Source organism: Nilaparvata lugens, chromosome 13 (genome assembly GCF_014356525.2).
Source record: "Nilaparvata lugens isolate BPH chromosome 13, ASM1435652v1, whole genome shotgun sequence".
NCBI classification, from domain to species: domain Eukaryota; kingdom Metazoa; phylum Arthropoda; class Insecta; order Hemiptera; family Delphacidae; genus Nilaparvata; species Nilaparvata lugens.
In genome coordinates, this window is record NC_052516.1 from 28,339,415 (window position 1) to 28,353,178 (window position 13,764).

At 34.7% G+C, this 13,764-nt stretch overlaps 1 protein-coding gene across 1 annotated transcript in view; it reads right to left on the bottom strand.

Annotated features, from left to right (window-relative positions):
- LOC111058311 (heat shock protein 68) overlaps positions 1-13,385 on the bottom strand; it is a 29,387-nt gene extending 16,002 nt beyond the window's left edge. Inside the window, exon 1 of the mRNA XM_039440239.1 lies at positions 13,370-13,385. The gene's annotated coding sequence lies outside the window, so the exon portion shown is untranslated. The remainder of the gene's footprint in view (positions 1-13,369) is intronic.
- Between the last annotated feature and the right edge of the window lie 379 nt (positions 13,386-13,764).

Genomic DNA, 13,764 nt, shown 5'->3' on the forward strand with positions numbered 1-13,764 from the left:
CTTTGTACTGTTATCTCAAGCCGATTACTGTCGATTATTGTCAATTTTTACTGTTTTGTTGGGGTGATAGTGTATGAACGGCACAATTTGAGAGACTACCAGCGTCACACAGCTGCATAGGAAAGAACTACGTGAACTATCGGCTTGGGATAACAATAAAAGTTGCGACATAAACGCGCTATATAATACCATGGGATATCTACTACTTATGCTATCGTTTCTGTATGGTATTACTAACTACTTTTAGCAAAATATAATTGACCAAAATACTCGTCCTGTGATATATTACCGTATCCAAACAAATAAATTCAAAAAATATTACCAGGTATTACAGATTAGAATGTGATACACTTGTTTCCAATGTGGAATTAGGTGACCTACGTGCTGTTAAATAGCTTTGTATGCCGAACACTGTAGGCTATCGATTCATTCAATTTGCATAGTCCATTGCGAGTTTGCATGCTATTGTATAGGATTCACTTCAAACTTTCAGAATTTGATTGAATGAGGAGCATTGGTGTGATTTATGAGGTATTCTGACAGTTTGAAATGAGTCTAACTATAAACCGTAGAGCTCATCATCAGGACCTTGACTTTGTAAATTTATTTAGTTGATCATGTCTGTCTAAATGGGGTTTCTACATTGCTGTAGAAAGTTCACTTAGATTCAATGTCCAATTGCTCAGTATTCATGAAGCATAGGAATCAGAGTATATTATTTATTGAAATTTTGTGATTATGAATGACAAATGTATGAAATGATCGATTATGAAAATATTTCCATTTTATTTCACCAACATGTTTATAGTGTTTCTAAAGGTGCGTACAGACTTTCGCTCTGCTCCGCAACCGAACGTCACTCCAGCAGAGCGATTGATGATCGACCGGGGAGCAACAGTGGTTCGACCGGGGAACGCGAGAAGATCTAACATCTTCCATAACGTTCATGATGGGTGCGTGGGCGGTGCGACTGTGGTTCGATGGTGGTACGAGGGCGGTACGAGGGCGGTACGAGGGAGGAGCGTGCTCGGTGCTGGTTGGAAGCGCGAATATGTGTACGCAGCTTAAGACACTATTCAGTCATCTATACTATAATGAAGGGGAAAACTGGCTTAAAACACGTACGGGATAGGAGAATTATGTTTGACGCATTAATCACGTCTGAACTATTGGACTGATTAACTTAAAATTTTGCATATAGATTCTTAATTTATCAAGGATAGTTATAGATCTATTTATAATTTTTCAAAATTTCAGTAGGTCAAGTTATCAGTTGTCAATGGACCCTTGCGGAGCACGGGTTACCTGCTAGTACAATATAAAAACAAAGCAATAAAAGTAAAATAAGTACAATATTCAAGTATGTGTTTCTTGAATGGTTCCAAATTTTCTTAAATAACTCAATATTATTCGTTACAAGTGGCAATTGAGTGGAATATTTCTAATTAATTCAACAATTCAAGCCATCTGAATTCAAAATTTATAGTTTTAATGTTTATTTTTGACTAAAATGTTATAAAAATTGCACACGTGAAATTCTAACCTTATCTTGGACTTTGTCACTTATAAATTTGGAAGAAAAATAGCACAAGGACTACCTTATTATTTCATCTTTCAATGTTATTACATTAGTGTCATTTGCATTGTAGATAAATAAAATAAAAAGTTGGATTTAATTACATATGCGTATGCCTAACTATATGAATATTATTTATATGTACTGATTAAAGCTGGGTTCCCACACAACAGTGACAGTGAACAGTGAAAATATAATTCCAATTATTTCTTATTAGTCTGTTCACACTCAGTCTGGCCGTGCGAGTATAAATAATACCATTTGAACTTCCCATGTATTGAATGTATTAAAATATGTTTTAATCAATATCACAACCCTATAAGGAGACGTCGTTTGCGGGTATAAAATTCTAGCTCAATGTTTTCTAGACTAGTGATTATCTTACTAATTACTGATGACAATGCAAATATGAAAAGTGAGCAATAATAAAACTGAGCCATAAATACACCTGTAACCTGAGAATGGATGAAATGCTGACTAAACAAATTTTCACAAATCACACAAACGAATCAGTCAATCTAATTCAAGGTGAAAGTGTGAGGAATTTTTCATTATTTATGATGGATGGAATCTATTTGACCTTGTTGAACCACTCATATTGTTATTGTTTTTGAAAGATGTGTAGAGAAGGTAAAATATTAAATTTACCTTGAATGAAGGTTGAGAATCCTTCTAATTAATTATTGTTGTTTCAATATTTGAGAACCTGCAATAATTAAGTGGCCTAATGTAGTATGATTATTCCATTTGATAGAGATATTTAATAAATCAATACATCGACTCAAATTGAGTTAATTGAAAATATAGTTTTCTTTTTTTTAGCTGGAATTAATTGTTCAATTAAAATAATATTCATGTTAGAAACAATTGAAGTAGGCTATGTTATACACAATGTTTTATCAGAGAATGTTTAAAATCGAAGATATGGAAACGTTCCTTTTGAATTTTTTCCCAATTTTTCCGCTCTACTCATCATTCACTTGTCTAATTTTACGAACATTATTTTTATAGAAATAAGAATGACAGTTTACGAATTGATAGAATATCACTTAATATGATAAAGTATTCACATTTTCATAATATTATCAGAATAATAAAAAACTAGCCTATTGAAAATTTCTTGAAAAATGAACAATTGAATAACTCTCAATAAACAATGACAGCATCCAGTATTTTATTTTTGTTGTTAGCCTGCTTCTTATTTTTCAGCTTCTCATTCTCTTCTCAAAATTGATATAGATGACAATAATACACTTAATATGAATAGAAATGATAGAAAGCCGATCTCTTTAATCCCGTGACTTCAATTAATTCTTGACTTTAATCAATACTTTTCAGTGTCAAAAATATTTCCTCATTCTTCGTTGTACCTCAATATTCTCATTTGTGAAACCATATATACGGTACCAAAGGAGCGATCATTATAGTTATTAGCATAGCATTGCATTTTGCTATTAGCATAGTACTATTAATCTATCGTACAAAGAAGCTCAATTATTATTGAAATATTCATAACTAATTTTATATTGCGTCATAACATTAACCAATATAATATACGTTTCTATTTCTAATTTTTCTAATTTCAACTTTTTGATAAGTTCAATACTTCTATATAATAATAATTAGATTTACAATAATTGATAATACTCAAACTGATATTGATACTGAAAGTCCAAGGCAGATTGATTGAAGTGAAAAATCCACGTTAATTGATTCCGGTTGCAATGAATATAATTAATAGGAAATGGTGGCAATATGCAATATGAGTGGCAAGGTTCTCTTATCAAGGCTCTGCGATTTTCACATTGATCTTAACGGGGAATGATCTTTACTCCTAATTAAGATGGAATTGATAAGAGACTGAAGTCTGAAGGTTTTCCGCTGGAGAAGACGATTTAAGGTCTTTCAGATGGATTTGTTATCGAGAATACGTTAGTAGTGAAATAAACGACAAATGATCTCGGTTACTGTACTGCCATTGGAATGGTGACCATTTGATCGGCTTCACCAATTTTGAAAAAATATTATCTTACTTACTCAGGCTACTTAATCCTCAGCTCTATAGGTGAATACAACCCTTGGCCTCTCTCAGAAAGCCTCCCGGTCCTCTGTCTTTTCGAACTCCAAACGTTCCGTAATCCTGCTCCACATTATGTGTCCATCTATTCCTTGACCTTTATCTAAAAAAATCTTATCAGTTTCCAAAATACCTTTCTAGGAGTTCAGTAAATGATCAGAATCGGATTAATCTGAGATTTAATTGATCATTGATCATTCTCATTTGAAATGCCCGGCCGAATCATTTGAATGCGGGATAGCCGAGACGACTAGGGCGTTACACCATTCAATCTGCTAGCGCTACCTGATCGTGGGTTCGAATCCCGCCGGTGGGCATGGACGTTTGATCATCACATCAAATCACCCTCTCACTCTCTATATCATCCACGCAAAAGCAAAATCTCATGTGGGAATCATCCGAAATAAAAGAAAAAATTAACTGAGGGTCGGTGGGTATAATAGCCTTGGAAAATAACAGTTATAAATGAATAAGTAGGAAGTTGAAGTGATTTTTCAGATGTTGATGGAATAAGCTTCTTCAATAATACTTATGTACCCGCCTGTTGCACAAAAGCCAGTTGAATTTGAATCATGATTTAATGCCATGAGAATCAGAGAAGGTTTTTTTTTTAAAGAGGGCTTCTCTGATTGGTTCTTGTGGTATTTAACTTCGGTTAAAATTTAAGAGGCTTTCGTGCAACCGGCCATTAACTTGAAATATAACTTTGTGTTTGAAATAGCACATTTGGGAATTTAGCTTAAATCACCTTATACTTCTAAGTTTTATCTTTCCTACTACCTACATGATTAATAATTGTCTGTAGAGGGTGTAGATCTGTATACTTGTAGATTCTATAGAGCTGTGTGTTACCCTTAGCATAAAATAAACGAATCCGATAATTCAGAATCACTTGAATGTCTCCAAGAAACTCCCAGCAGTCACTAAAGATGTAGAACTGTATTACAATCAGTAGCCTACTAAGGTATAACAGTAAGTGAAGAACTATCAGAAAAAAAACTGCAGTACAGAGAACAGTATAGTACTGTACAATACACTAGACCGAAAAATTATAATTTTTGTTGTATGCACATAGTGTTATATTTATAGTTAGTAGTTGGCTATACTGCTTCAAAGTGTACAGTTTATTATAGTAGATTACAGTATACAGTGTATGCGGTACTGGAATGATAGTAAAGTGTGGACTCTGAACTGAACGTCCTTGTAAGTTATTTAGTGTTCTGACTTAATATCGATCAACCAAAACTCGACCCGGCTCTACACGCAAATCCTACTTTCACATTTCCCTATCATCGGACTCTGAGAGTGGTTAAGATAATATGAGTATTACAATGATTTTGTACACCACTCGGCAAGAAAAATACTCATCATGAGATTCTGAGATTATATAATTAATAATAGATTCTGAAATTGTCATTGTGAAATATACGCATATGAGTGTTACAATGGTTTTGAGCACTGCTTGATAGTAAGAGAATACCATTGGATCTTATGGAAGTGTTCACATATTATAAGAATGAAAATGTGTGCACAGTTGGACATTCCAATAAGTACCAATGGTATTCTATTTGGGCCCAGCAGAGCTGTATTATTTATTGGAAAGCAGAGCTAGTCATAATGTAACGATATTTAAGATTGGGTAGTTTTTATAGATTGGTTAGGTTATTTTTCTAGATTGGGTTATTGTCCTAGATTTAGTCCAGTCAAATGAGGGTGTAGAAGGGAAGTCTCGGGTGGAAACTTTTGACATGTTTACCTCTTTACAAAGAGGTACCTCAACACTCAACAAAGCTGCGGGGTCAAAAATTGTTTTCCAAACTTTCCTTTCCATAACCCGTCGGTTACTGAACTCACCCTGATAGAAAATATCTCATGGGAAACAAACACCTACTGATATTATGTAATTCTTACATCAATATTATGTTCTAATATAGAATATTTGATAAGAGAAAAATATATTATATATATATATATATATATATATTATCACTGTTGGTGATAATATAATAGAATATAACAGAATCACGGTGCTTTTTCCCTGAACTTGATGAGATCAAATATTATATTTATGCAAAAATATAGAAAAAACTACGCTTTTCCCACATTCCGGTGAGAAAAGTTTTTGACAAAATAAATACTTCCTGTCCAATGTCATAATCTCCCGTCCTGCGCTCACACCTGCTCTGTATTCTAATAACCCTGCCGTCAAATACATTATATATTCAAACAATGCTCGCCATCTCTCACATGTAATTTAAACGGTAGTGCATCAGGTTTTCAAATAAATGCCTCAAGCTATAAAAAACTTATAACTATGTAAGCTTTCAGAACAGGATGATGTCAAGAGGTAGGAGTGGACAAGCGCGACAAAGAGAGAGAGATAGAGAGAGAGAACATAAGAAGAGACACTGAGAGCGAGAGAGATGAAAAAAGAGAGTATGAATGAGAGAGTGATAGAGCGTGTAAGAATGGGCATCAGTGGGAGATTGTGTGTGTGAGTGTGAATTGAGTCTGCAATTATTGCGCATGTGTGTGAGTATTTTGTAGTATATGTGTGTGTGTATGTGGTAGACTAGAAACATCTAAAATCAGGAATGGAGTTGATACAAACTCAACAAAAATGTAGTTTTCAATGTTACAACACAATTCAACCTAGTACCCTTTCTATCTTACTATACTTATCTTGCTTCTTTGCAATCATCTTTCTGTCCTCCTTTCTGTCCTTCTTTCTCTCTCTCTTTCACTTTTCTCATCGAGTTGTTGACCAATAGAGGAAATGAAGGAGTACTGACCAAATGCAGTTAAATTATAAGCTATCCAGCTACCTCTTATATTTAGTTACTAGAGAACTTGAACTGAGTGAGTTCAATTATTATTATTGCAAGACGGCCTACTATTGGTACTTCATCGATATTATAGTTATTTCTACTGGAACGGGACCCAGATTTGATAAATTTTGAAACTGATACTCATTAAACGGAATTTGATCGAGTTTGACTGATAAATTACCTGCAATTTCTTTATTGATAGTGTATTTGAAATTTCAATGTGATAGTAAATTTAAGTGTGCTTTATGAACAAATATTTATCTGATAAGACAGACCAATACTTGAGCAACATCTAGGAGTACAAACACAAACTGTTTAGGAACGAAGAGCTGACACTCTACTGAAAGCTTTGCTATTCCTAAGGTGAAACATAGTGGAGCGGCAAAGGTATAATTTATCAGAGAAGGTAGCTGAGGGTGTTGAAAATGATTGTATTTGAATGTTACAGAACATATTATTGGAGCGGCAAAGTTAGAGTAGAGGGAAGATGGAAGCGAAGAAATTCAGATCTTGTTGAAATTTAATTAATATTAATCTTGCACTTTTACAACAGTACTCATGGTTTTCTTGAACTTAGTAGCTCCTTGTACGCTGAGGATGTGGCTCAGTGTCACGAAACGCGTCCATCAAACAAGAAAACCGTGAGTACTGTTGTAAAAGTGTAAGATTAATTTTAATTAATGTTTTACAAGATATCAATATCAACAGTTCAAGTAGGATGAAGACAAAAAAAGAAATTTGATTCAGATACGGTACATGCATTATTTGAACACTCTCAGCTACCTTCTCTGATGCACTCCACCTTCCTCGCTCTACTATGACCCTTAGTCCACTGACATGCAAAATAATGTACAGATACAAATATATTATATAGTTACTTCAAGAATCCTTCTCACCTTCTGCCACCAAAAAGGAGACAGAATGACTATTTGTTTATAATTCAACACCAAAGAGAAAAAAAGCATAATAAGATATTTCATGGTGTAGATCGTTTATGTTCCAAATTTCAAGCCGTTTTTTTGTTAACTCAAGCCGATTACTGTCTAATATTACTGTCTTGGCCAATTGAGAGTGTAAGAACGGCACAGTATGAGACACTACCAGCGTCACATAGCTTCACGAAAAAGAATTACTAAGTTAACAATGTTAACTACTGGAGCTGACATTGAAATTTGGAGCATACCACGGGATATATTCTAATGCTTCCTTTTATGTATGATAGTAGCACTGAGGTAAAGTAGCCCTCCTTGAACTTCATGTAATAAAGGAATGCTAGAGAGTACCCAATTCAAATTTTTAGCAAGAAGCTTCAAAAAATCGTATGGATTCGAAAGAGTAAGATGGAATATAAAGGTCGAGAAATGATGATCAATATTTTTCTATATGAAGTTTTTCTCGAAGGATCTAATTCGTCCTCTGTATTTCAAGGAAAATTAGAAATTGGCTTTTTAGCCAATGATGATTAAATTGATGAATATTTTGCAAATATTACGACTTCAAGAAAGAACTCTCTCTCCCTGATCAATTGGTGAGATTAAATATAAATTAAAAATATTTGTCAAACTTGTTATAAATGTTTGTATTTAGGGAAATTGGGAGTTGCTTGATGTGCAGTTAGAAGAAAATTACAGTTCCTTCCATTTACAACTACTGATGATTATTGTAATCTAAATAGGATTCGATAGTAGGAAATCGTTATAGAATCGATAACATATCATCGATTCTTTTGGGATGAATCAAGTGATATACAACAAAAATGAGTTAATTTCTCTCCTATGTCCAAAGCGAAATAAGTGTTTAACCTGGAGCGATTTCAGCGCTACACATTTCAACAGGAAGTTGTGAAACAAAAGCACCACACGAAGCTCTTCATCAGTTTCGTCATTTTCAAGTGTAGCTTTTAAAACAACCCATCTCAGTTATGCGCAAATAACATACCAACTCCATCAGTGTATTAGTCAACCGTTGAAATAATGTCCACTAAAAGGAGAACTCGCAGACTGTCTTCAGACTGTGCGCAGAGCAAACATAGCTCTGTAACAACTACAATCCTTTGAAAGGAAGACTCACGGAAGATTTTTAGAATGTGCGTGAAGCAAACATGATCCCGTGTAACAACTAAGAGGACTCACAGAACATCTTCAACCTGTGCGCAGAGCAAAAATAATTCTGTGTAACAACTCCACTCCACTAATAGGAGGACTCACAAACAATATTCAGACTGTGTGTGAAACAAACATGATTCTGTGTCACTGCACCAAGAGGAGGACTCACAGAGCATCTTCAGATTGTGCGCAGAGCATACACACTCCTGTGTAACAACTGCAATCCCAAACACTCACAACACAGACAAGAGGAATTTTGTAAACGTTGTGTCCCACTACAAGATTGAATATTGTCTGAAATGATAAAAAATGAGGACAAAAATACTTTCACTTCGAATCGTTTTAAGGTGTTTCTTTTTCCTTGTAGGAGTTTTCCTATCAGTAGTCAAAGCTAGTAGACTGTCTACTTATTGTTTTTGAAGGGACGGATTCAAGGATCCAAAGGTTCAAAGAACCCCACACGTCAACAGAAACTTATTGTGCTCCTAAGTAGTATGTTAGTTAGGCAAACCAATACCTATGTCCTTTACAAGAACCAGGAGTTTTTCCCTAATATACTAACATTCCATTCATCACCTGGTTGCAATCCTTGTCGCAATCCAGTGTGACATGCTTGGCAATCGCTTCAGACTGATTAGTCATCGTGACCTACGTGAGCTCCACTCCTGGCCTTCTTTGTAGGTCCTTCCGCTGAGGAAGGGGCGGCCAAGTTGCCTCTAGGGCACCCGGCCACCCCTGACTGGTTTTCAACACATTCTTGAGTACGATGATCGACTCAAAGCTCCCCCAACCCACAGGGGCGACTTTCTACTTACGTTGATCAGTAGTAATGTATTTCTTAGAACTATTCCAATGTTACGGAAATTTTCATTCTGTTCTGTGAAGAATGATCAATCTATGGATGATTAATGAAAATAATTTTATTTTGATTTCTTGTGCTACATTGTATATTCTTAGCGAAATTTTCTCTATTCTCTCTTCACAGGGATACGAATAAATGATTGATATGGAGAATGCGGATAGATTAGTGAACGATTTTGAAGTCAGGGTTATTATAGCAGAGAGTTTAAAATGAGATACTCTTATATGAATGATAGGCTTTATTATATTGAGAATACTAAACTCTCTGGGGTTTAGCCTGAAGACTTCAAGCATAATTAATTATTTATTAAAAGAATGATTATTGACAACTTGTACATTCATAACTTTTGTATTCAAAATGTATGTATCCATAACTGTTCATGACGGTGAGGGTTACATCCTAGAAGGAAAAATACGATTTTGAAGAATAGAATGAAGACTTTCTAACGCTTCAGGCACTGGAGCCGTAATATTTGGCCGATTTACATGAGGTTTGTGACAAAACAAAAAGATTAGCGGCCTACATGTGTGTAGGTCCCATTTGTATTTTAAGAAATTTTTCCTTAACAAATATTTATCAAGCATTCATTTACTTATACATTCAACGTTTTATCATAGAGTAATCATACGCCAGTATGTTAGTTATTCCTGTATGATTTGATAATTCCTGTAAGCTTATTCTATGGTCTTTCGTTCGTTCATTCTCTCTCAAGAAGAATAAGAGGACATTGCAACAGTTTCTGAGTAGAAAAAGCAAGATAAGAAAATGATAAGGAAGAGAAACAAGAGTAAAAGCAGAAGTGACTCGATAAGAATAAAATATGAGAATAAAGAGGTACCGTATATAATTATGAGAATATATGAAAATGGAAGGTGCTTCTATCTGCCAAGTGTTAAAGGTGCCGTGTTAAGTACAGAGTCGTAATCTCATATTGGACTTGATTAGGTAGGTATTTATAAATTTATATCAGAAATCAGACTATTCCATGTGTCATATCATATCAGTCTCATATCATAGATGTGTCTTAGAATCACTGGGTAATAAGATGGGTTCAATTTGTGATATTTTGAAAGCATTATTTCCTCATTGATGAGTTAGAATGGTCAACATTTTGTGAACTTTTATCGCAGTTGATGATTGGGACACAAACCGTGGACTGGTTCACCCTGATGTGAAGATTCGTTCATCACCACTATAGTGTGATTCACTTTCAATTGTCAGCATGCCTTCAAAAATACATCAATATTTCACATTCAACCAATGCTGACAGAAGTGGTTCTCGCTAGATAACTGACAGATGTTGAAATAAAACAAGCTTCCAACCGAATTTGATTATTTTAACCGTTATATATACAAAGTGTATTCGAAAAGCGACTTCACTATATTTGCAATAATTGACCGAGCGAAGTGAGGTCTAAGATTCAAGTCGACCGTTTTGCATTTCTCTTTATATTTATGTTTATATCTTCCGCGTTTACGGCAAAACGCAGCAATAGATTTTCATGAAATTTGACAGGCATGTTCCTTTTCAAATTGTTCGTCGACGTATATACAAGGTTTTTGAAAATTTTGCATTTCAAGGATAATATAAAAGGAAAAGGAGCCTCCTTCATACGCCAATATTAGAGTAACAATCAGACTGTAGAATTATTAATCATGAATCACCTGTCGAGTGGGTTATAAATTGCATGCGATGACGCATGAAATTCAATATCTCAATGTAACTTAGTGAAAAGACAGCTGTTGTGTGGACTAGTAATTGCATGCAGTGAGGTATGCAATTGATTACTTAAAGAAGCATAGTATTTTCTCCCGACTTTTCTCTGCTTTCAACCCGGTAAGCTTTTGATGACAGTAGAATAGCTGTTTACATGAAATTATTAGCATTGTCGATACAACAACCCAAACAACCATTAGTCGTTCATACACCGATATCTCGCCGACACAACAGGACAGGACAGAATTTACTCTGATGGACAGTATTATTTATTTATTTATTGAGAATACATTACACGAAAAAAGTAGAACACGAAGAGGTTTACAGCTAAACGCCAAAACAAACCTCATTTACACAAAAAGTATGACACAATTGATTCAGAAATAATTATTAAGAGCTTAAATTAGAAATATAATTAATTAAACTTATATTAGAGGAGACTGTGGTTTACAACTGCGCGAGGTCTACTCTTCACAGAACTACTAGTATTTTTATTTTTTTTTATCCAACGATAGATTTTTATCTAGTCTTGGGACTAATGAACAACTTTTTTCTGTCCTATAATACTAATAAATACTTCATACAAGAGAATCCTCCATAGGGTCTCCTATTCAAATTCTAATATTATTAGTACACTGCTTATGACTGTACTACACAGGTGGGTTCCACTCATTTCCACTGCTCTGCTTTTCACAAATTTATGGAAAAAATATAGGATGTTGATTATTTGTGCTATGAACCTATGGACTAATGGAATATCTTTAACATATTTCAAATAATAAACATGAAGAGGTTCGATTGTTGAGCGTTGGAGGCTTGGAGGAAGTTGCAGAAAATGTGTTTGTTCAACTTGGAACTGATGGAATTGGTTGAATGAAGAGCAGTGACGTCATTCATGAGAAATTTTGACATTTTTTTTTTGAATCTCTCTATAGTACAGAAGCAATTGATACTTGGAGTCACACTTTCTGGACTCCAGAGGGATACTCTAAATAGAGGGATACTTTTTCTGAATGAAATGAAGTGCTTCTTTTATTTTCTGTTATCCTCACTTGTCAGTGATTAGGCCTAACTGTTCCAATATTGTAGTTAAAATTCTAGGTGAAGAAGAACCTAAGAAAAATGTCGCTCTGAAGGAGAATTTTAGTAACATGAAGGTGAAAATTCTAAAATATAATCTGATAAAATTGTTATATATAGGATCTCGTCATTCAGGGAATCATTATACAGGCTATAGAGGATCGATTGTGTATAAATTTTCTATACCCTATAGTTTTGGACTTCAATGTTGGAACTTGCTTATCATTGAATCTTAAATATAAACAATTGGGACAGAAGAGCTTCGTCTAGACTTACCCCAATGTACTGCAGCTGTCTGAAGCTTCTTCATAGATGTTTACATAGATGATGTAGCCCTATACAGAGTGTCCAAAAATTAAAGTGCCAAACTTATTAAATTAAAAATTTATTCTACATTTTCTCTTTGTTTTGACCTATTCCCGAAGTTTGGCACTTTAATTTTGGGACACTCTGTATCTAGAGTTTCAGTCACTAGAAAACGCTTGGCTTCAATTTAATTACGCTGCTGCAATTTCAAGACTTTGAAGACTTTACTTGTGATTGAACCATCTTTAGGAAAATATAATAGAAATTCTTTACTGTAGAACATGGTACGCCATAGTGGGGTAGGTCAATTTCCACACAGAAAAAACTAAACAAGTAGAGGACACATTATAAGAATTTTTTGTAACTAACTATTGTATGTAATTGTAATTTATCTAATATTTTGTGTAATTGATGTTGTAGTTTTAGTTTTTTCGGGAAATAAACATGATTTATTTATTAAAAATAATAGAAATAATACATTATAAATATCTGAGGGTGTGTTTCTCGTTTCTAAAACTCTTTTCTATAGTTTTCGTTCAGTAGTCTGGCTTCAGGGATAGGCCCACCTTCTGCATGGCGGGGCTAACAACTCAGAAATACAGAGTCCCACACTTATCGTAGCTTAGCGTGCTGCTCATATCAATGCATAAATGCATTCTGCCCTTCTTTATGATAGAGAGAGAGAAACAAACAAGGATTTCACGAGGATTCTAACATGATCATGTAAATTAATAATTGGCCACCATATTTTGTTTTCGGTTCGGTTTTACGGTGACAAGGTATTCGGGCAGCAATAGAATGTTTGAAGTAGCGCTCACCTCCAAGGACATGCAGAAAGTCCGCTGAAACTTTCGGCGCCCTACATAATTTTCGCCTAATTATGCATGTTGACCAACGCTGGTAGCCGAAACGAAAACTGAGAAAAAACTGAAACGTAACGGTATCCGAAACGAAAACTCCTGGCTTTCAACTCCCCATCACAAAAAAATGGTCTCCAGCTAAATTCGCAGCGTTAATCCTGTTTTTCTAAACATCTTTCTATTGTCTACAGAAGAAACGTCTTCGACTGTTTCACAAGATCAGCTGTTTTGTCATCGACCTGTTGGATGGAATTCTTTTCTAAACGGTTGTGACCTGCTTCGATGATTCGGGTCATTAACAACCACATTGAACCAGATTCTAAATTTTTGACAACTTGTTTCTGACGATCAAA